The sequence below is a fragment of the Pan paniscus genome, chromosome 17, assembly GCF_029289425.2.
Source record: "Pan paniscus chromosome 17, NHGRI_mPanPan1-v2.0_pri, whole genome shotgun sequence".
NCBI lineage: Eukaryota > Metazoa > Chordata > Mammalia > Primates > Hominidae > Pan > Pan paniscus.
The window spans coordinates 24,529,510-24,553,870 of NC_073266.2; the positions used below are offsets into that span (position 1 = coordinate 24,529,510).

At 46.1% G+C, this 24,361-nt stretch overlaps 1 protein-coding gene across 9 annotated transcripts in view; it reads right to left on the bottom strand.

The window, feature by feature from the left end:
- The window catches only part of LDLRAD4 (low density lipoprotein receptor class A domain containing 4), a 438,865-nt gene that overhangs the window by 138,919 nt on the left and 275,585 nt on the right, over positions 1 to 24,361 (bottom strand). Inside the window, exon 1 of one of the 9 annotated variants that reach the window (XM_055102430.2) lies at positions 11,117 to 11,140. The exons of the other annotated variants lie outside the window; for them this stretch is intronic. The gene's annotated coding sequence lies outside the window, so the exon portion shown is untranslated. Of the gene's footprint in view, positions 1 to 11,116; positions 11,141 to 24,361 lie in introns of those variants that run through there. 9 annotated transcript variants of the gene reach the window in all.

Here is a 24,361-nt window from a genome sequence, read left to right on the forward strand (position 1 = left end):
GGACTGGATGGATCATGCTTTCTCCAGCACCCCAGTTCCCTGAATTGATCCACAATGGTGAGCTATGGCCCTTCTAGCTGAAAAAGCCTATATTACTTTCTGCTGAAAATTCTCAGGATGTCTATCTGAATTTCTCCAAGTTCTGACTTTGAATCAGAGTCTTCATCAACAAGATCTCTAAATACTTTTAAATGTTTCAAGCTTAAAAAGACAGGCTAAGTGTGCCAGGGTAGGACCCACCTTATACACTTTTACCTTGGCCTGACAGGTGTTCCATGAGTAACCTCTAACATGCTCTCATGAAATCAAAGCCCAACATAGATCCAAGGCTTGGGGCCCTGGTGATTTGAACATAGCAAGAAAATTCAGCATAAGCTCTGAAAGCTCACAATAAACGGAGACTGATGAAGACGATGAAGGTGGAAGCCTGTGAGGACCTGTCCGCTCCTAAATATCTGAGGATCCAGCTCCCCACGGGATCCCCAAGAAGAAGATCTGAAGCTCCTGAAGTTTGCATTTTCCCTAACAAAAGAAGGGAAAAACACATGTAATTTAATAACTTCTTAACTATATAAGTATGGCCAAAAAATGTCCATGGAGACACAAAGTTGCCCACCCACAAAAACATCTTGTGTTTAGCCCACAGTGGTTAACACAGAAAATGTGACTTGCTTACTGATCTCTAAATGTGTTCTGAAGCAGCAGACAGCTCAGATTACAGAAACCGTTACTAGGCTGTCTGTAAGCCTGGAGGCAGGAAGGGTGCAGAGTGTATTACAGTGAGGGCTGGCCAGGCTCTGTCACCTGTCAGGGCAGCTCTGTGACCCCGGGGCAAGTGCCACCCAGAACAAAGCAAACTGCAATGTAGGGCAGGCTGGATGACATGATCATCAGACTGTGCACACTTATGGAGCTTATGTAATGTGCAAGACCCTGTTCTGGTGCTGGCCCTCTGGGCAGTTTAGACCCTTATTCGTTTAAAGGAACTGCTGCTGAGCAACTAGCATCTGTGGCCAAACTTGATCCACTGCACTATCATTTGATAATTCAGAGACAATCTCTGAAGTCCAAAAGGCAATGAGAGAAGACACGATAGGGTAACGTATAAAATAAGCCAAAAAAATTTACTTTTCAGTGCAAGTAATCTCCACTGCCAAATTTATTTTCAAGCAAAATGTGAAATCCCAACATATTACAGCCAACTGGAATTTGACCAGTAATACCCAGGACAGTATCGGAACCTAGTTATCCCAAAAATATAGGTGTAAATTTTAAAGTTAAACATAAATGCAGTTAGAGTTAGAGGAGGGAGGAGGCAGAATACCTGGAAAAATCAATCTCTAATTTTCTCAAATTAAATGCAGTAGTCATTAGTTCTCTAAAGCTCAAGGAAGAATTGATCAAGTCCATTTAACCTAGGAACTGTGAACTACATAAAATTACTCAATGAATCTAAGGAAGTAAGAATCCAGAATGTGAACATCAAAAGCAGCAAAACTATTAGGAACATAATATATGTCCAAAAGCATTAAGGTTTGAAAAGAACTCAACACCCACATTGTAAGCACACAACCTTTTCCACTCCAGAAGCTCATGGCGAGCACCTCACAAAACCACAAGGGATGTTCCTGTTTTGAGATTATTTTCTTACAAAGTTGTCCCCAAAGGAAAGAAGGCCACAGATGACTGAGTGACTATAGTTATGTAGGGTTTTAGGAAGATCATTCCTATATCATGACTCTGGTGGAGATTTATTTCAGTCAGGTACTTCATGCCACAGCAGATGTGTGGCTGAGGGGTTAAAATAATGGCGTAGCTAAAATATGGCCACATTTTCTTACTCAGCCTATATCTACCCTGTAGGCCCAGCATGAGACACAACCATGAAAAGGAACAGGAAGGAAATTACATTTAAAAACAAAACACGATATTTTGCCTTCCAACCTGATTTAGATAAACTGAGCAACGCAAGCGCTCCTTGTTAGAAACTTAATTTCTATGCATAAAGAAATGTCGACTACATACATCAGCTGTCATGGTACATACATCCCAGATGTTGTACATCTTTCTGGTCCCCAGAACATGCCCCATGCCAGTGACGCTAAAAATACATTTCTTGTGTGTTTCCTCATACAGTCTGATTTGGGGGCATTAAGCTGAGCAAACAGAGAGGAGGCCAAGGTCTTCTCTTTGTTTTAGGTCTGGGGATTTTTATTCCTGAGAGCCAACGTTTCTTGGCCCAGTACGCCCGAGGGAGAACCAATGCTGGGGCTGTTCCGGCACCTGTACCCATGCCCTCGCCTTTCCTACTGAGGGGCCAGAAACAATCACTGTCTTTCTCATCCCCGTCCATTCAAGTCAGTCCTTGAGGGAAATTTCTACCTATCAGAAAAAGATTACAGAATTCATGTCATATATTTCCTTTCTTTACCCATAATTTTCAAAGAATATGCCCATTTTCTATTAATAGTACACTGATAACCTGTGTGACTATTTATTTATTTTGAGACGGAGTCTCACTCTGTCACCCAGGCTGGAGTGCAGTGGCACGATCTCGGCTCACTACAACCTCCTCCTCCCGGCTTTGAGCAATTCTCCTGCCTCAGCCTCCTCAGTAGCTGGGATTACAGGTGTGCGAGACCATGCCCGGCTAATTTTTGTATTTTTAGTAGAGATGGCTGGTCTTGAACGCCTGACCTCATGATCCGCCCACCTCAGCCTCCCAAAGTGCTGGGATTACAGGAGTGAGCCACTGTGCCCGGCCCTGTGTGATTCTTTTTGAGCACATTTTGCCTTCCCTTTTCAGAAACAGGATCTAAAGCTCAGTGGACAGAGGCCTTCTGAGCAGGTCCAGTTCTCTCCTCTTCCTTCTGCAGGCTGCACTTGGGCCGCTCCTCACAGATCCTGTGTGTGAAGCCATGAGTTCCATGACTTCTATGGGTGAACTAATCCAGGCTTGAAGAATGTTGCTCCCAGAAATCACTGCCGTTTTCCTAACTTACATGTATTAGCTTTTCTTTGGAAGATCTGAATTTAATTCCATTTTTTTCCAAGCAGATAAAAAGATCACTGGAGCACCATCTCCACTATCTTCCTGTTTTGTTTTGTTTTGAAGTTTCCCTCTCACTCCTCACCCCAGCCACATTAATCCTCTCCATGCTTTCAGCCGTATCTCCCTCTGCCCCAGGTAGTGCCTCTCTGCTTCCATACTCTGCCGTGGAGACAGACAGTCCATCACCAGCCCTGGCTGGGAAACTTAACAGGTGTTGACACTGTCATTCTGCACCAGGAAGGCCAACCCAACTGACTTTGCCTTTCCTCATATTTTTAAAGATGATTTTTTTATTTCAATACTTTTGGGGTATAAGTGGTTTTAATCACATGGGTGGGTTCTATAGTCATGAATTCTGGATTTTAGTGCACCCATCACACAAGCAGTGTACACTGTACCCAATATGTAGTCTTTTACCCCTCGCCCCCCTCCCAACATTCCCCCCAACTCTCCAAAGTCCATTATATCAAAGATGATTTCTAATAATTATTTATGCCTCTCTTTGGAACTCTCTCTAAAGGACTCCTGCATCATAGAACCAAATAGTTTTAGAGCTAGAAGAGACTTTGTGAAGGTTATTCAGCCTTGTACAGAAGAGAAACTGAGGCCCCAGGAGGCTGCATGACATGCAGAAAGTCTCCAAGCTGACTCCTGGGATTTAGCTAAAATCATAGGTCCCCATTCCCACAAAAACATATTACCTCTTCCATTCTAGATCTAACCACAGAGAGGCTATCCCCACTTTACGCAGTTCAGATACAAAAACATCTCAGTTCCCATGATTTAGTTAAATAACACCTGCCTCTGAACAATACGGTTCACATTTCAGTTACTACAACACAGACATACTCGGAGATGCTGCAGATTCAGTTCCAGGCCGCCAAAATAAAGTGAATATTGCAACAAAGTGAGTCACACAGATATTTCGGCTTCCCAGTGCATATAAAAGTTGGGTTTCCACCACACTGTAGTCTCTCTAGCGTGTGACAGCATTACGTCTAAAAAAGGTACATACCTTAAATCAAAGACACTTCACTGCTAAAAAATGCTAATGATCACCTGAGCCTTCATTGTGTTGTAATCTTTTTGCTGGTGGAGGGTCTTGCCTCAATGTTGATGGCTGCTGAATGATCACAGTGGTGGTTGCTGAAGGCTGGGGTAGCTGTGGCAATTTCTTAAAATAAGAAAACAATGAAGAGTGCCTCATTGATTGACTCTTCCTTTGACAAAAGATTTCTCTGTACATGCAATGCTATTTGATAGCATTTGATCCACAGCAGAACTTCTTTCAAAATTGAAGTCAATCCTCTCAAGCTCTACCAATGCTTTAACAACTAAGTTTATGAAATATTCTAATCCTTTGTTGTCATTTCAACAATATTCACAGCATTTTCACCAGGAGTAGATTTTATCTCAGGAAACCACTTACTTTGCTTATCCATAAGAAGCAACTCCTTATCCACTCAAGTTTGATCATGAGGTTGCAGCAATTCAGTCACATCTTCAGGCTCCACTTCTAATTTTAGTTCTCTTGCTATTTCTACCTTATTTGCAGTTAGTTCCTCACTGAAGTCTTAAATCCCTCAAAGTCATCCAGGAGGGGTGGAACCCAATTCTTCCAAATACCTGTTGTGTTTTTGTTGCTGTCTTTGAGACAGGGTTTTGCTTTGTTGTCAAGGATGGAGTGCAGTGGCATGATCATGGCTGACTCCAGTCTCGACCTCCTAGGCATAATTGATCTTCCCACTTCAGCCTCCTGAGCAGCTGGCACCATAGGTGCACATCATGAAGCCTGGCTGTTTTTGTTTTTGTTTTAAATTTTGTGTACAGATGATGTCTCCCTGTGTTGCCAACGGCTAGCCTTGAACTCCTGAGCTCAGGTGATCCTCCAGCCTCAGCTTCCTAAAGTGCTGGAATTACAGGCATGAGCCACTGTGCCTGGCTGATGCTGATATTTTGACCTTTTCTCATGAGTCATGAATGTTCTTAATGGCATCTAGAATGAGGAATCCTTTTCAGAAGGTTTTCAATTTACTTTGCCCAGATCCATCAGAAGGATCACTATTTATAGCAGCTATACCCTTAGGAAATTTATTTCTTAAAGAATAAGACTTAAAAGTAAAAATTGCTCCTCAATCCATGGGCTACAGAGTGGATGTTGTGTTAGCAGGCATGAAAATAACATTAACCTCTCTGTAGGTCTCTATCAGAGCTCTTGGTGACCAGGTGCATTATTAATGAGCAGCAATACTTTGAAAGGAATCTTTTTTTTTCCTGAGCAGTAGGTCTCAACAGTGGGCTAAAAATACATCTATGGATCTATTTTAGATCTGCTGTCATCCAGTTTTGTTGTTCTATTTCTAGAGCACAGGCAGCATAGATTTAGCATGATTCTTTAGGACCCTAGGATTTTTGGAATGGGAAATGAGCATTGGCTGCAATTTAAAGTCTCCAGCTGCATTAGCCCCTAGTGAGAAATTTAGCCTGTCCTTTGAAGCTTTGAGGCCAGGCATTGACCTCTCCAGTTATGAAAACCCTACATGGCATCTCCTTCCAATAGAGCGCTATTCCATCTACACTGAAAATCTGTTGTTTAGTGCAGCCACCTTCATCAGTGATCTTAGCTAGAGCTTCTGGATAACCTGCTGCAGCTTCTACCCCAGCACTTGCTGCTTTACCCTGCACTTTGATGGTATGTAGATGTTTTCTTTCATTGAACCTCATGAACCTACCTCTGCTAGCTTCCAACTTTTCTCCTGCAGCTTCCTCACCTCTCTCAGCCTTCATAGAATTGAAGTGAGTTAGGATCTTGCTCTGGATTAGGCTTTGTCTTAAGGGAATGTTGTGGCTGGTTTGACCTTCTATCCAGACCACTTAAACTTTCTTCATGTCAACAATGAGGCTGTTTTGCTTTCTTATCATTTGTGTGTTCACTGGAGTAGCACTTTTAATTTCCTTCAAGAACTTTTCCTTTGCATTCATAACTTGGCTAACTGTTTGGCATGAGAGGCCTAGCTTTCAGACTACCAGGCTTTCAACCTGCCTTCCTCACTAAGTTTAATCATCTTGAACTTTTGACTTAAAGTGAGAGATGTGCAACTCTTCCTTCCACTTGAACACATAGAGGCCATGGTAGGGTTATTTGTCCTAATTTCAATATTCTTGTGTCTTGGAGAATTAGAGGGGCCCAAGGAAAGGAAGAGAAGTGAGGGAACAGCTAGTGGAGCAGTCAGAACACACACAACACTAAGTTCACTGTCTTATATGGATATGGTTTGTGGTGCCCCAAAACAACTACAATAGTAACATCAAAGACCACTGTATCACATATGCATGCATGTTTATAGCAGCACAATTCACAGTTGCAAAGATATGGAGCCAACCTAAGTGCTCACTGACCAATGAGGGGATAAAGAAAATGTGGTAGATATACACACCATGGAATACTACTCAATCATACAAAGGAATGAAATTATGTCTTTTGCAGCGACTTGGATGGAGGCTATTGTTCCAAGTGGAGTATCTCAGGAATGAAAAACTAAGTATCATATGTTCTCACTTATAAGTGGGAGCTAAGCTATGAAGATGCAAAGGCATAAGAATGATGTAATGGACTATGGGGACTTCGCGGGGAAGTTGGGAGGAGGGTAAGAGATAAAAGACTAAATATTGGGTACAGCATACACTGCTCGGGTGATGGGTGCACCCAAATTTCAGAAATCACCACTAAAGAACTTATCCATGTAACCAAAACCACCTGTTCCCCAAAAAACCTATTGAAATAAACATTTTAAAAATTAAAATTAAAAAGAATTTAAAAAAAGATCACTGTCACAGATCACCATAACATATAATAAGAAGTTGAAAATATCACAAGAATTGCCAAAATGTGGCACAGATACATGAAATGCACCCATGCTACTGAGAAGATGGCACTGAGAGACTTGCTCCATGTGAGGTTGCCATACACTTTCAACTTGTAAAAAACACGGTATCTGTGAAGCACAGTAAAGCGAGGTACTCCTGTATAGTCACTGTCAGCGCCAAAACTGCAGACTTCACAGCTAGCACTTCTGCCATGCAGATCACCATGCAAATGACAGATGAGTGCCATGGTCAGTGACCAAGCAGGTCACTTCTCTCAAAGTCTGTTGGCAACTGGTTACCATGCCAATTTAAAGTCACCAGCTGCATTAGCCCCTAATGAGAAATTTAGCCTGTCCTTTGAAGCTGTGAGGCCAGGCATTGACCTCTCCAGCTATGAAAATCCTACATGGCATCTTCTTCCAATAGAGGGCTATTCCATCTACAGTGAAAATCTGTTGTTTAGTGCAGCCACCTTCATCAGTGATCTTAGCTAGAGCTTCTGGATAACCTGCTGTTTTTCATGTACAGAATGCAAAGTATGTAGCTGTGTTGGTCCCTGTCACCCAGGGGTAAATGTATGTGATGTTTATAAAAACGGGTCATCAAAAGAGGAAAACCACCAACAAAGATAAAAGTGCAGCAAAGAAATAAAAAGTCCTGCTGGAAGTGAAATTCAAGCCTACCGTAAACGGAGTTACAGAAGAAACAGCTGGGGTGGGGGGAGGGGGAGGGATGGCATTAGGAGATATACCTAATGTAAATGACGAGTTAATGGGTGCAGCACACCAACATGGCACATGTACACATACGTAACAAACCTGCACGTTATGCACATGTACCCTAGAACTTAAAGTATAATAATAAAAAAAATAAAAGAGGAAACAGCTGCCCGCAGGTTGGTGGCCAGGCTGCAGTGAGACTCCTGTCACGCCCAGGGGAAGGTGAGCTTAGGAGGAAAGTGGCTATAAGGAACGGGACAAAGACGGCCTGGAGGAAGCAATGCCAGGAAACAAGTTCACATTAAAGAAACTCTTGGAGATACTTTACAACGCTGAGAGCACACAGGAGAACAAGTGGGAAGTGGATCCACACTGAGGAGGGAGTGTGACAGCTCGTGCAGTGCAGGAAGGCTGCTCTGCTCACCCCACACTGCGGGTGACAGGATGAGAGGAGGTGGCACCGCTCAGACCACTAGGGATCAGTCTCACCAAGAAACAGCATGCTTCCATTCTCAAGGTCGCTAGTGTTTTGTTTTTGTTTTTGTTTTTGCTTTTTTGAGACAGAGTCTTGCTCTGTCGCCCAGACTGGAATGCAGTGGTGCGATCTCGGCTCACTGCAAGCTCCGCCTCCCAAGTTCATGCCATTCTCCTCCCTCAGCCTCCCGAGTAGCTGGGACTACAGGTGCCTGCCACCACGCCCGGGTAATTTTTTGTATTTTTAGTAGAGATGAGTTTCACCGTGCTAGACAGGATGGTCTCAATCTCCTGACCTTGTGATCCGCCCGCCTCGGCCTCCCAAAGTGCTGGGATTACAGGCGTGAGCCACCGTGCCTGGCAAGGTCACTAGTGTTTTAAATTATTAGTATGCTAAGTAAATACCAGTTCTACTATCACTTGCCATTTCCCTATGCATTTACAATTGATGGTAGAAAAGTTTTTAATGCTGTGACCAAAAATATGCTTAAAGGTCAGGGCAGCAATTATAATTTTTCCTGCTATTAACATCACTTTGCATGGTTTCAATTCACAGGGCCATTTTTATGGTCCCACATTACTATGCAAAGTGAGAGTCGTGAGCATTAGATATGCAGTATCATCTCCAGCATCCAAGTACAAAGTTCTTCTGCTTAGTTCTGTTCCTATTGGGACTAGCCTGAAGATCTCCTTTTCTCTGCTGGGAGAATCTAACTGAGGCTTCGCTTGTGGGTAACCAGCTCCTACTGCCTAGGGGAATTAAGAGACATTTTTATATTTCCTTATTCAGAAGGAATCACCATCTCTTAGAGCCCCCATAGCATGCCAGGGACAATGCTGGCACATCGTCTGGTGTGGGGACAATGGATGGCAACCCCTGAGATCCCCATCCCCGTCCCCATCCTCATGGCAGTGCTGGATTCCAGGTCTCCAGACTCAAGCCACCCTCTCCATCCACCCCTGGTCGGTGCATGTGTCCTCTAGTGGGAAGGTGAAGCTTCTTACTAAGGGTGGATATTCCCAAATCAGAATCCATCACAAACAGCAAGGACAATAGTGGGGCCTGTCTGTGGGAATGGCGGCACAGGGTTATCAACCAACAGCTGGCAGTATAAGCCACACCCATGCCTCTCTTGGAAGAGAAAGTGTGTATTCTAAAAATACAGAATGGCCAAGTGGGGTGGTTCTTTCATGCCTGTAATCCCAGCACTTTGGGAAGCCGAAGCAGGCAGATCACCTGAGGTGAGGAGTTTGGGTCCAGCCTGGCCAACATAGTGAAACCCCATCTCTACTAAAAGTACAAAAATTAGCCAGACGTGATAGCGCATGCCTGTAATCCCAGCTACTCGGGAGGCTGAGGCAGGAGAATCGCTTGAACCCCCGACGCAGAGGTTGCAGTGAGCTGAGATCATGCCACTGCACTCCAGCCTGGGTGACAGAGTGAGACTCTGTCTCAAAAACACAAAATAAAATAAAAATAAAAATATAGAATGAATGCAATATTCTAGGTGGCTTAGTTCTCTCTGAGTTTTCAACTGTTCATCTACAGACCGTGGACACTTGTCTTAAAAGCCATGGTCTTCATCTGGAGAATGCCACTGTGAATGCCACACCTGTGAACCGGAGCAACCCATTAGTAATGCTTTAGGTTGATAACAGCAGGGAACTGTCTTGTTTGAATTTGGATCTGGTGTCCAAGTCTCTGTTTTTGAGAGGGGGTGTAGCATGGGGGTCAGCGAACGGACTCTGGGGCCAGATTGCCCAGCTCAGTTCTTGGCTCCACTGCTTACCACTTGAGTGATTCAAGGCGAGATATGTGACCTGCGTGAGCCTCTCCCCCTCAGCTCTAGGGTGGAGACAGTAATTATGCTAACTTTATAGAGCTGTGAGGAGGACTACATGAGTTCATTTCTACAAAGCGCCTGGCATGTATTATGTACTATATGAGCCTTGCCTATCATTAGTAATGTTATTAAAAAAATAAGTCTTTAAATATAGTATATCCATGTTACATAAAATCTGGAAAATGAACAAATCGTTTTACTCTATCATAACTAGTCTCATAATTATTTCTTTTGAGTCATTTTTAAATAATTATTTTTTACTTAGTTGTTTTTTTTTTTAAAACAAGAGCCAGTCTTTCCTTTCTCATCTCCTGCCAGACGTACAGCCTATGAGGCCTGCCCAAAATAAAACCAAACTCACTTCAGAAAGGGGCTCCACATCCACGCACACATGCCTGGGCTGCCTGCTTCCCCTCTGGCACATCCCGCCCCTGTGATAATTTCATCTCACACGGGGCTGCTTTCCACTGGATCCACAGGTCTCCTGCACAGCAAGGAAGCCCCCTTCTGGTCCTCTCTCCTCTTTCCCCTTCAGATCTGTTTCCCCTACTTGATAATTAAAATAGAAAAATACAGAAGATTTTTTCAAAGTCTCCACTCTCGTTTAGAGTCTTTAGGGTAATTTTACTTAGGAGAAGGGACCCTCATACACATGGCCGTTTGTTCAAGCACCTGGTGGCAGGGACCACGCTGCCGGCTGGGAACAATGGCAGGTTGCCAGCTATCTGTAGAAAAGGATTTTCAAAGGCTGCGCAGAATTGAGATGCTGCTGAAGCAGAAAGTGCTGCACTTTTCAATGCTGCCATTTCCAACAGTTAGTACCTAGGGCCATCCTCCATGTAACTGAGGAAAAAACCCTGGAGGAAAGCTTAAAACGTTAAATGCCCTTAGTATCCATCTCCACTTTCAGTTGTACATACTTTAAACGTTTTATCACACAACATCGGTTGATGGTGGCCATAGATAAACCACAAGAGACAGAATTCATGCAGTCGAAACTTGGAATTCCATGTAATACCATCAGCCTCTCAGGTTCATGTTAATACAAGCACATATACCTGACTGATGCCACAAAGTCTGCTCTCTCTTGCCCTTCCTTCTCAAGCCTTTCCTCCCCTAAATTCTTTCTGCTACAGCAGATAGCCGCTGTGTGCACTGACCTCCAACAACTGGGATCCCAGCCTGTGGCTGCCAGCCAGACTGCTTCAGGAGTGACCAGACGGGTGAAGTTCCCCACCAGCTGTGCTCTGAGGATGGCTCAGGAGAAGTCAAAATTCACCCCGAAGCACTGAGAAGACCTGTTTCATAGACAGATCACGTCCATGGGTGTGGCCCATACAGTCCTCCCACTGGGGTTCCTGTTTGGTGTCAAACCCGTGCACTTCAGGCAGCCGTGGCCCAAGCTAGCTGAGAGTGGGTGAGAAGCAGAGCTACACGGCTTGTTCCTTTGCCACCGGCTGGATGCTCCTTTATCTTTTCCCCTACTTACTTTTTTCTTCGATAAAGAGTCGACAAATAATTAAGAATTTACTAGACAGTCATATTGTACACTTACGAGCTCAGCACACAATTAAAATGTTTTAAATGACTTAGTGCCTAGTACGAACTTCATACACAAAAGTTTGGTAGTATGCATACCAATATTTGGTATTCAGTTATGGGTGTGTGAAAGAATTAGTACATCTTAAACCCAAATAAAAGCATTTTAGAAAAGAGGCATCACAAAAGGCATCTGGACACAGTCCCAAGAGCTGGTGAATCGGTCAGGACCAGCACAGAGGCTAGTGGGACAGAATTTTAAAAGATGTGGCACCAGCTGATAAAAACTAAAGCACTAAGTAGTAAGAGTATCAAAACTGACAGGACATGTAACTTTAAGTCAGGAGCTAAAGAAAACACAGGAGAGCTGACAATCAGAGCAGCTGAAATCGTTTTCCGTACCTCATTGCAAAAACTTTCACAATGAGTATTTGCTACTCTGGTGACGGTTCAAAGCCTTCCGCGAATTTGCAGCGTTACACAAGATGTCACTTTCTCCCCTCAATTTGCCTACGGCACCTACCCGGACTTCTCGGCTGTGTAGGCACCAATTTCAAAGAGGTCTGAAGCCAGTGGAGTAAAAGCATTTTAAGTGTGATGTTTTCTTAGGTTGAACATATCAAACACACATTTCTAGTACAATTCCAAATGTTTCAAAATATTATTTTAGTTGTTAAAAATCTTGAAATGAAAGCTCTGTTATTACAGAATGCCCCTGTTTTTATCATGCATTAAACCAAACCAACCCCCACCCCATTCCCTGGCTCTCAGAGAGAGGGACATGCGTGTGTGAGCGAGTGTCAGGCATCCTGTGCACACACAGGCACGTCATGTTTCTCCTCTCACTCCGGACCCCTCGGGTTTCTATGGATTATTAATAATACCCACCCACCTGGCTGGCAGACTTTTCACAACACACCCTACAAGATTCTGCAAAAAAAAAGCAACACAATTTGAAAATACACAATGCCAACCTCCGGAGGAGGGAAAGAGAAAGAAAGGAATTAAGGGTGAGACCCAGACAGACAGACAGACAGACAGGCTCAAGGAAACTGTGTTCCCTGGGGTCTGGGCCATGCAGCCGTCGGCAGGTACTCAGCTCTTCTCGGCTGCAGACTTGCTTAGCATGGCAATCGGCTGTCTGCCCAGGAGGATGAGGTAATGTCTAGGTTTAATGCCAAAATCTCTCTCACTGGCAGGACACATCGGGTAAATATTTCTACTGCAGGAGACCACATTCATTTGATGCTACTGCCAGTTTTATTATTGTTATTATGCTCATTAATATTAATATTCAGCCACTGTACCTATTTAAGATTGAAGAGGAGAAAGGCAAGGTTTTGCTGAAATCATGATAGCAGGTGCAGGGGGAAGAAAGTAGCCCCTACTCCACCTCCCGGCCTCAATCTCCCGCTAACAACAGTTACAGCACCAGCCTTCTGCAATCCCTTCCATCATCCTCAGCTGCACAGAGACCCCCTGCAACTTCCTCTCCAGGTGGCTGTAAATCTGGGACCTAGCAGTGACAATGGGTTTGGGGTGGGTGGGCATGAGGGGCTTGAAGGCTCCTTGAAGTGACCTTCCTAGTTATAATATTTGAAAATGTAGAATAATTTACGGGTCAGATTGCCAATGGTTCCTTCTCCTTTCTAAAAACCAATTCTGAATTTGCTTCACCATATTTTTGATGATGTGTTTTATGGCCTCACAAACTCCCAGCTGGTTCCCTCGATGATCTCGTCTCTGTGGTTACCGTCAACAATCCACATTCGTGTTGTGGCATATCATCTTACAGAAGCATTTAAAGAAGCTCAGGGCTTCTTTCCTCTGATGTAGATTTTCTCCATTGTTACTCAACGAGGCTCTGACATCAGCCTCCTTTCAGTTCAAAAGACAGGACGTTTTTCTGGGAGTCAGGAACTGAATGCAGAACTTCCCGCGGGCTTCACAAAGGACCGCCGAAAGGGACAGTCACACACTGCCATGGATGTGGTCTCCTCTCTGAGGAGCTGGGAATAACGCTGCCCTCCCACAGGCGCTGCTCCCAGGAGGGGCGGGAAAGCATGATGCCAAAGGGCAGTTTCAAAACTGGGCCCCGGGGAGCAGCAGCGTTAGGTGTGGACAACATGAAAAAGCACCTAAGACCCAGTGCTGTCCTGCAATGAGACAGAGACGGGCCACTGTCCCGCACAGCCCCACGGGCAGAGGAGGCGCTCCAGAGGAGGGACTTTGAGAGACGACGCAATGTGCCTGCTGTGGGAAGTCACAAGACAGCTGCTATTCCCGGGCCGTCAGGGCCAGGCCAGCCTGGCTAGCTGCTGAGAGGGTCTGCACAGTGACTCCATGAGGTTAGCAAAATAGATATATTTTTAAAGCCTAGCAACCTTTCCTAAACATTTTTTTTTTAAACACCAAAACATCACATTGTAAGGAGTTTCAGATTATTCCCAACATTTCCCAATGTCAAGTCTTGGACAACACGTCTGCACCAAACATGTGCTTCTAAATAGAAAACCGAAAGTCCCTGTCAATCAGGAAGGTAACACTCTGGAGAGGAGGAGGAAAGGAAGTGAGACAGTGCTGGTGTCTTTTGTCATTAGGACAGTGGAGATGCGGCTGCTTGACCCAAGCAGCATACTGGAAGGACAGCTGAGAGCAAAAACGGAAAGGGAGCGTGGAGGTTTTCACAGCAGGACGTGTGTGGGCAGAAGGATTCTCCAGTGTCCACAGCAGGACACGTGTGTGGAGATGGATTCTCCAGTGTCCACGGCTGGACGTGTGTGGCAAAAAGGATTCTCCAGTGTCCACGGCGGGACATGTGTGGAGATGGATTCTCCGGTGTCCATGGTGGGACGTGTGTGGCGAGAAGGATTCTCCAGTATCCACAGTGGGACGTGTGTGAGTAGAAGGATTCTCCAGTGTCCACGGCAGGACGTGTGTGGCGAGAAGGATTCTCCAGTGTCCACGGCGGTAAGTGTGTGGCGAGAAGGATTCTCCAGTATCCACAGCGGGATGTGTGTGAGTAGAAGGATTCTCCAGTGTCCACGGCAGGACGTGTGTGGCGAGAAGGATTCTCCAGTGTCCACGGTGGGAAGTGTGTGGCGAGAAGGATTCTCCAGTGTCCACGGCGGGACGTGTGTGGCGAGAAGGATTCTCCAGTATCCACGGCGGGACGTGTGTGAGTAGAAGGATTCTCCAGTGTCCACGGCAGGACGTGTGTGGCGAGAAGGATTCTCCAGTGTCCACGGTGGGAAGTGTGTGGCGAGAAGGATTCTCCAGTGTCCATGGCGGGACGTGTGTGGCGAGAAGGATTCTCCAGTATCCACAGCGGGACGTGTGTGAGTAGAAGGATTCTCCAGTGTCCACGGCAGGACGTGTGTGGCGAGAAGGATTCTCCAGTGTCCACGGTGGGAAGTGTGTGGCGAGAAGGATTCTCCAGTGTCCACGGCGGGACGTGTGTGGCGAGAAGGATTCTCCAGTATCCACAGCGGGACGTGTGTGAGTAGAAGGATTCTCCAGTGTCCACGAAAGGACGTGTGTGGCGAGAAGGATTCTCCAGTGTCCACAGTGGGACGTGTGTGGCGAGAAGGATTCTCCAGTATCCACAGCGGGACGTGTGTGAGTAGAAGGATTCTCCAGTGTCCACGGCAGGGCATGTGTGTGAGTAGAAGGATTCTCCAGTGTCCACGGCGGGACGTGTGTGGCGAGAAGGATTCTCCAGTGTCCACGGTGGGATGTGTATGGCGAGAAGGATTCTCCGGTGTCCACGGCAGGACGTGTGTGGCAAGAAGGATTCTCCAGTGTCCACAGCGGGACGTGTGTGGAGATGGATTCTCCAGTGTCCACAGCAGGACATGTATGGTGAGAAGGATTCTCCAATGTCCACGGTGGGATGTGTGTGGCGAGAAGGATTCTCCAGTGTCCATGGCGGGACGTGTGTGGCGAGAAGGATTCTCCAGTGTCTACGGCTGGGGACATGTGTGGGGAGGATTCTCCAGTGTCCACGGTGGGATGTGTGTGGGGTGAAGGATTCTCCAGTGTCCACAGTGGGACACGTGTGGCAAGAAGGATTCTCCAGTGTCCACAGCAGGACGTGTGTGGGGAGAAGGATTCTCCAGTGTCCACAGCGGGATGTGTGTGTGGAAAAGGATTCTCCAGTGTCCACAGTGGGATGTGTGTGGGCAGAAGGATTCTCCAGTGTCCACGGCAGGACATGTGTGGGGAGAAGGATTCTCCAGTGTCCACAGCAGGACATGTGTGTGGAGAAGGATTCTGCAGTGTCCACAGTGGGACGTGTGTGGTGAGAAGGATTCTTCAGTGTCCACGGCAGGACATGTGTGTGGAGAAGGATTCTCCAGTGTCCACAGTGGGAAGTGTGTGGCGAGAAGGATTCTCCAGTGTCCACAGTGGGACACGTGTGTCAAGAAGGATTCTCCAGTGTCCACGGCGGGACGTGCGTGTGGAAAAGGATTCTCCAGTGTCCACGGCGGGATGTGTGTGGCGAGAAGGATTCTCCAGTGTCTATGGCTGGGGACGTATGTGGGGAGGATTCTCCAGTGTCCACGGCAGGATGTGTGTGGGGAGAAGGATTCTCCAGTGTCCACAGCAGGACATGTGTGTGGGCAGAAGGATTCTCCAGTGTCCACAGTGGGACGTGTGTGTGGAAAAGGATTCTCCAGTGTCCACGGCAGGACATGTGTGTGGAGAAGTATTCTCCAGTGTCCACGGCAGGACGTGTGTGTGGAGAAGGATTCTCCAGTGTCCACAGAGGGACGTGTGTGGCGAGAAGGATTCTCCAGTGTTCACGGCAGGACTTGTGTGGGCAGAAGTATTCTCCAGTGTCCACGGCAGGACTTGTGTGGGCAGAAGGATTCTCCAGTGTCCACAGCAGGACGTGTATGGCGAGAAGGATTCTCCAGTGTCCATGGCGGGACGTGTGTGGAGAAGGATTCTCCAGTGTCCACAGCAGGACGTGTATGGCGAGAAGGATTCTCCAGTGTCCATGGCGGGATGTGTGTGGAGAAGGATTCTCCAGTGTCCACGGCAGGACTTGTGTGGGCAGAAGGATTCTCCAGTGTCCACAGCAGGACGTGTATGGCGAGAAGGATTCTCCAGTGTCCATGGCGGGACGTGTGTGGGCAGAAGGATTCTCCAGTGTCCACAGTGGGACACGTGTGGCAAGAGGGATTCTCCAGTGTCCACGGCGGGACGTGTATGGGAAGAAGGATTCTCTGGTGTCGTTTTCGCTGGCCCCTCACTCCCAGCTAACAAAGTGTTTCTTCCCATTGTAGCTTTGGCTTTCAGAAGTCAGCCTTCTTTCCTCCCCAAAGGGAGGGCTTTCCTCACATAAAAGAAAATTAAGGTTCCCCCATATGTGTTTTGACCTGGTATTATGGCATGAAAGCCACTTGCACCTTCTTACAAAGTCTTAGTGAACTACTTTTGAAAAATGGTAATAATTAAAAAGGGTTAAAAATACACAGTAGCCAGCCTTTTAAAAACATTACAAGACTGACACAGCAGGCATGTGAAAAAAGAAGGGAAAAAAAAAACACTAAAAGAGCCACCCTTTTGCCAGGCACAGTGGCTCAGGCCTATAATCCCAGCACTTTGGGAGGCCGAGGCAGGAGGATCACTTGAGGCCAGGAGTTCATGACCAGCCTGGGCAACATAGTGAGACCTTGTCTCTACAAAAAAACAAACAAATTAGCTAGGCATGGTGGCATGTCCCGGTAGTCCCAGCTATTCCGGAGGCTGAGGCAGGAGGATTGCTTGAGCCCAGGAAGTCAAGACTGCAGGGAGCTGTGATCACTGCACTCCAGCCTGGGTGAGAGAGTGTGACCCCATCTCTAAAAAATAAAAAGAACCCTTCTTTAAGTTGAAATAAAAGGAAGCTAAATAAAATGCTCTGTAACTAAGCAGTCTCCACTTTATTTAGACTAGAGAATGCTCATTATGAGTCAGGCAGCAGGCTGGATGGAAATTACTAATTAATTGAATATTATGGCTTAAAACACAGTAATTCATCTTACTTACTGCCTTTCTTGAATACATGCGTATTTCTTAGGTTTTGTTAAGCTAATGAAAGGTCATGTTTAAAGGTTATTAATGGGGAAGTTGTCATTCTGAGGTTGCTTGGCTTCACCTGTCTTCAAGTCCACTGGGGTGCCCAGGTTCGGGCTGGCTGCCTTGAGATTTGCTGGACAAATAGACGTGTGGGCATGACATTTTATACTATGTGGTTTTAATTCTGGTTTGCATTAATGCAGTGGTTTTGTGGTAACTGCCACAAACCTTGAAATCACACCCTTTCCCTCCCACCTCCCAATCCCTTTATTAACCTCGAGTATGGGGGACTTTGACTCCGATACCGGAACCAAGAGTCAGATTTCTGTGGTGTCCTCCTCTCGGAAAACATCAAATGACGTGACCCAGTTCGGTGCTGATGCTTGAGTCTCCCTAACTCGAAACACTAAATTTAACTGGGTACTTTAAAGGTTGAATTTTGATCTCCTCCGTTCTTCCTCTCCACAGGGGACATGGCTCAACTTCCACACGAAAGATTTAGGTCAGATGAAAAGATGGCATTAAAAATCTTCAACAAAAGATTTGTTAAGCATTAGACTGTGCTATTGCCTGTACAAACCTCATCCCCTGAAAATCTTTTAATAGAATCAAGAAGAGACTGGGGTCATCTAATCCACCCCCTGACTTCAGGCCAGACCCCACTAAAATTGTTCTGGGCAAGTAAGGCCGCCACATTTTTAAGGTGGATGTTTTGTGTTTCCAGAGGAACAGACTCCACCATCTTCCTGAACAACGCACACGATTTCCTGACAGTCTCCACGACTCAGGATTTATTTCCTTATGATTAACCTAATCTCCAAAGCCACCACAGCACTCACTTCCTCCTGTGCCCTCACTGGTACCCATGGCGAACAGCTGGTACCTGTCCCCTGCATACTCACCTTCCCTGTTCCTCTATACGCAGCCAAATCTCCTCGAGGCAGAGAAGGGAGGCCAGGCGGGTGGTGGGAGCGCCAGGAGAACCTGCAGCGTATTACAGGATTTAGAAGGGGCCTGGGGAGCTGGGGAGGGTGAAAAATCCGTGGGAAGAAACTCCACAAGGGCCCGGCAGCTGGAGGCCGAGGCGACCCGACTGAGCTAGAAGGTGATGGAGGTCTTCGCGCTCTCTGAACACTGCGCAGTGGCAGTGCTGGTGACGTTGCCGTATGATCCAGGCAGAGAAACAATCCTCCGAGTTTCAGTCGCCATCTCAGTACAAAATTAGTAACTTGACTTCCAAAAGACAGGGCTGGGCCCTACGACCTTTGAAGTCTTCTCTTGTTCTAGAATTTGTGAGTCTATTAACCTATTCCTGAGCCATCTTCACCACTCTAAAGGTTATTGACCCAATTCTTCAAGGCAGCTGAGGGAAGATTTCAGAATCCTCAGTGTATTTCTTCCCTTTTTACTAAGCCACAGTATTAGTGACACCATCTTATACTTCAGGAATGGGGGAAATATGCCTTGGTATTTCCTCTAAAAGATAACTAAGTGGGATCCCGCAAGGGACAGCACCAAAGCTGCTTCTTAGGCTGGTGAATAGAAAACATTTGTTGACTGAAGGCAGGCTCAGAGAAACAGACGAGATACATTTACAATCTCAATTGTTTGTAGCATTTTAAGCCCTGAGATTCGTCAACTAAAGAAGGAAAGTGATTTGGGTTCCGTTCCTTTCTCAGAGCCCTCCCCGCACCGTATTCGCCTCGCTGGCCCTGGAACTGAAACCACCTCCCCACGCAGGGAGCGAGGCCGCGAGACAAAATGATTCCTGATTGTAATTTATGATGAAACTGTAGATTTACTGGTGTACACTGGAATTTTAATAGTCTTTCCTCTGAATCCTGCTGCATAGCCCTTCTGAATAGTCCCATACATGTATATTCAGAGGTCATTTTCTCAGACAACGATTCACTCACTGTGAAAACTTGGCAGACTGGAAATCTCTCCTTGATGCCAAATGAGACCTTAAGGGCCACCCTAACTGCCAAGCTGGGAGGCGGGTCTCAGGGTTGAAGGCAAACGGGGTTCGCTTGTGCCTTAAGCTGAATATGAGCCCATTCGGTTCCCTCTCACTAGTGTAACAACAGGAAAAAGCGGCCTTGAAGGACCACACATATAGGAAGAGAGGGTGAATTACAAATGACCATTGTTGAAGACTTCGTGAACAATCATTTAGTAATTCATTGATAAAGCCTTCATCCTGGGAGGCGCTAGGGGCACCCAAACTTCCTTAATTCCCACTGCGTCATTTATTCAATGTGTATGTGTATATATACACTGAATATACATATTTTTAATAATATATTATATATATAATATAATATATAAATATAATATTTTATATATATATATTTTAGTGGAGATGGAGTCTCACTCTGTCTCCCGGCTGGAGTGCAGTGGTGCAATCATTTCTCACTGCAGCCTTAGTCTCCTGGGGCTCAAGGGATCCTCCCACCTCAGCTTTCCAAACTGCAGCAATTACAGGTGTGCACCACCATGCCCAGCCTCAATGTATATTTTCTATAAAACAGGCAAATGCGAAGATGTCTTATGAGGGCAGATGTATCTGACTTGTTTTATGAAACTCAGAGGTAGGCTTGAGACAAGGGCTTTAGAGTTTCGGTGGCACATTGCAGTGTGAACTCATCAGGAAAAAGCCTCTAGACTCCAGTTCCTCAGTTCTCCACCTGAGACTGCTGGAAATGAATATGTTTCCTGAAGCTGTTTTATTTTTTGCTTAACTGATGTCCCTTGAAGCAGAAGTTGAATGAAGATTTTATTTCCTCTCTCGGTGAATATATGCTTTTGTGTCAGACAAGCTAGACAGCAGGTTGGGATACAGTGAATGTCAATATTTAATTGCACCTTCCTTTTCCACCTGTCAACCATGATGCCTCCTCTCAGCAGAGCCATCACCACCGCCCTGCTCCTTCTCCCCAAACTCATGTCGAGGTCATGTTGGCTGTCAGCTGTGCTCCGAGCCCAGGAAGGAGAGGAGGCACTGTGGGATGGCCAGGAAGGCGGCCTCCACACCATAAGGCAGGATTGCGGCACCGCGTCACCATGCCTGGACCACGCACCTCCATGCTGGGCCCTGCCAGGGATTCTCAGAAGCGGGGACCCCCTGGGTGGCCCCACACACAGATGGGAGGAAGCAGAGGGCCCACGGGCTGAGTGAGGTCCTGGACAAGGACCACGGGGCTGGAGGCAGGGACGGCACGGCTGGGCTTTGACCGCCTCCCTCTGCTGTTCTGTGCCCCTCTTCCCAGCCGCGGATGAAGTAAAGAGGCCATGTCCAACTCTGAGCCCCAGATGGGAGAAAAAAAATCATTTCATCTCCACCCCTCTCGGTTCCTTGCTTAAAGAAGAAAAGCTCTTATGTGACCAGTCAGGCACGGTGTCCTATGCCTTAATGAAACGATGCCATTCAAATATTGGAAAATATTTCCAAAGCATATAAAGCAATGACCAGCTAAGAACAGCGTTCTTCTCAGAACCTTAGCAACACCAAAGCCGGAAGCCTCAGGGGTGCACAGTGCAAAAGAGGAAACATGATTTGTTTTTCCATAAAATATTTCTAGTGATCATTGCTTCCACAACCTACTTTTTTGAAGGTAAATTTTCTCTCAATTTTTCTAGCCCTAAAAGCTGACTCCATGATTTAACAAGTCCCTTCATGACCATGTTTTACATAGAACTGTCATGCAAAAAAATAGAAAAAGAAAGACAGACTCACTCGACTAAAAAGGAGAACCAGGGTGTCAGCCTGGCCTTGGGGTGAGGACATACACTTTCCCAGTATGAGCAGACTTGTGGAAATGGCATTTAAATGCTTGAAAACAATGTAACTTCTTGGCTGTAGGCAATATGTCAAGGTGTTTAGAAGATAAAGGATTGTGTTTTGATCCTCTCCTTTTTTTTTAAGACAAGATCTTTCTCTCACCCAAGCTGGAGTACAGTGGTGCAATCACAGCTCGCTGCAGCCTCAATCTCCTGGTTTCAAGTGATCCTCCTGCCTCAGCCTCCCAAACTGCTGGGATTACAGGCACACACAACCATGCCCAGCTACTGTTGTTTTTATTTTTGTGAAGACAGGGTATTGCTATGCTGCCCAGGCTGGTAGCACAGCAATCCTCCCACCTCAGCCTCCCAAAGTGCTAGGATTATAGGTGTGAGCCACTGCACCCAGCCCGTTCTCCTCTTATTTGCCACACTCATTTTTAAGGGAAAGGCAGGAAGAGTGGAGCTGTGGGGATGGAGAAAATGAGGAAGGGGGGTATGGCATGACCTGGTGCTCCCAGGGCACCCCACTGCCCAGGTGACTCAGGAGTTTCCAGGAGAGCTCCATCTTCTGAGCAGCTACCATTTCTCTGGAGGGATCTAAGGCCCTGGGACACCTGCTGGAGGGCCGCCCCAGTCAGTGGAGATCCCACTCCTGAGTAGGGTCTGACAATGCCCATTGGCCATCCTGTGGCCTTTTTGATGAGGCCAGGTGTCCTACGGGGCTGGGGAAGAAGGTGTTTGCCAAGGAGCTGCTACTCCCCAGCTGGACTGCAGGAAGAGTGAACGCACAGGAGCAGGCAGATTCAGACCCGGGGGGGAAGGGAGGACCAACTCCATCTGTTAATACTGCAGCCACTCCACCGGATTACAGCAATGCTGGGCTGTGAAAGGACGTCCCTTCCGGCAGAGGCAACTCGGAACCAGAAGAAACTTTACAAAGATGAGATCCCATCAAGAGCCCGGGAATAGGGGAGAAATCCAGGATTCACCTTTCCGTGCACTGGGGTGGATGAGTCCTGTGGCAGGCCACTCGCATCCTTCCTCTGTGCCCCTCAGGCCTGATGGTGTCCTGGCCATTCTGGGGACAAGCGCGTGGCCTGTTTCTAGCTAGACTTGCCTGAATCGGTCTTGTCTTGGTGTCTTGGGTCTTGGTGGCATGGATCTTAGAGAATGACAAGTTGCATTTTCAGTGGGGGGCAAAAACTCTATGAAGGTAGCATAAACCATGCTACTGTATTCATTATACCCAAGAAAAACAGGATTTCAGTGCTAGGAACAATAAAGCCAGCCTCATAGTCATCCATCAATTGAATGATGGAAGCGCCTCTACTTTTCCTTGCACCAATTCATGCAAGCCTCCCGGTGGTGTTCTGCAAATTTCATTATCAGACAGCACCAACGTGCAAAGCTTTGGCCTGATGTGGCGCAGACCCAAACACTGTCACCTGATGGGCAAAGTACCAGGGTGAGAAACAGAAGATCTGTTTTCCTGGCCTCTAGTTTTGGGTCTTGTTCTTTGTAAAATGGGTGTAAAACTCCCTGCTGGGCCACTTGACATTAACTTTATGACTGCTCATATACAAACGTCCTTGCTCCACACAAATGCTTCTTTTTTTGCTATAAAATCAAACGTTAGTATCTTCAATATAGCTTACTAAATCCCAATCACCAACACTACATATAATCTTTAAAGGAAACAGACAGAAACTAGATTCACTGGTGCCAGCTATCAATTATTTCAAACATATAAAGTATCTCAAAAAGAAATAAGTCAAACTTATTCTCACTCAGTTTCAAGTATGTCTATCTTAGGGCGTCTTTCCAAAAATCTCTGTCGTTAAGCTGGACACACACACACAGGTGCCGGCCCATGGCCCGAGCATGACAGACGCACTCGGTGACAAGCCCATGACTGACAGCCGCCATCTGATAGTGGAGGAGCAGCCAGCTAGCTGTGGGTTCCAGAGGTGATCAGCCACAGATGGAAAAGGGAGGTCTTGGGATGCTTTCATCGTCCCAGCTGCCCTGCAGGTGGACATTTGAAGTAAATCATTAACAAATCCCTGTGGCAGAAATACAGTGCACCTCAGCTCACCATCAGCTGCAAGGGACTCTGCCTGGTGTCCCACAGGCTGAGTAAGGGTCTGCGGCCTTTTCCATGAGGGTGGGTCTAGATGGTGGGGAGCAGCCCCCACTACCATGAAGAGGAGCAGAGATGACTTGGCCACCCACTGTGTCCAACTAAATCCCTATGGCAGCCCAGTGATTCACTCTGAGGTTAATTTCCAACATCTGAGAGGTTCAGGCTGGAGATACAGAATATCGTCCAAAGAGAGAGGCCCAGATCTAAAGGGGACAGGGGGTGCAGAAGCTTTAGCTGGACTCTCCCTGCCATGCCAATGAGCCAAGGATGTGCAAAAATGCACATCCTGCCATCTCCCTGACAAGCCTGGCCCTCCTCCAGAATGGGCCATGCTGCATGCTTTTAATATTCCATTTATTCCTTTCTGGAACACATCATTTTAAAAAACTTCCCCTGGAAACGTCTATAAACCATAGATGAGGTAAGGTTGAAGAGAGTTTGGGGCTATCATTTTATTGAGGTAAAAATATATACACATATAGAAAAGTAAACATAACTTACAGTTTTCATAAACTGAAACACCCATGTATATTTTTTGGCTTGGACTGTGATATTTTGAAATAAAAACCTCGCAAAAGGATACATAAACTGAAAAAATGTTCCATTTCAATGTAATTTTCTTGCTACCACTTCATAATATAGGTTGGGTATCCCTTATCCAAAATGCCTGGAGTCAGAAGTGTTTCAAATTTTGAACTTTTTTGGATCTTGAAAACTTGCATTATACTTACCAGTTATTCTATTATACATCCACCTTCCTAATCCAAAAATCTGAATCTGAAATGCTCCAATGGACATTTCCTTTGAGCATCATATTGGCACTTACAATGTTTCTGACTTTTGAGCATTTAAAATTTTAGGTTATTGTTATCCG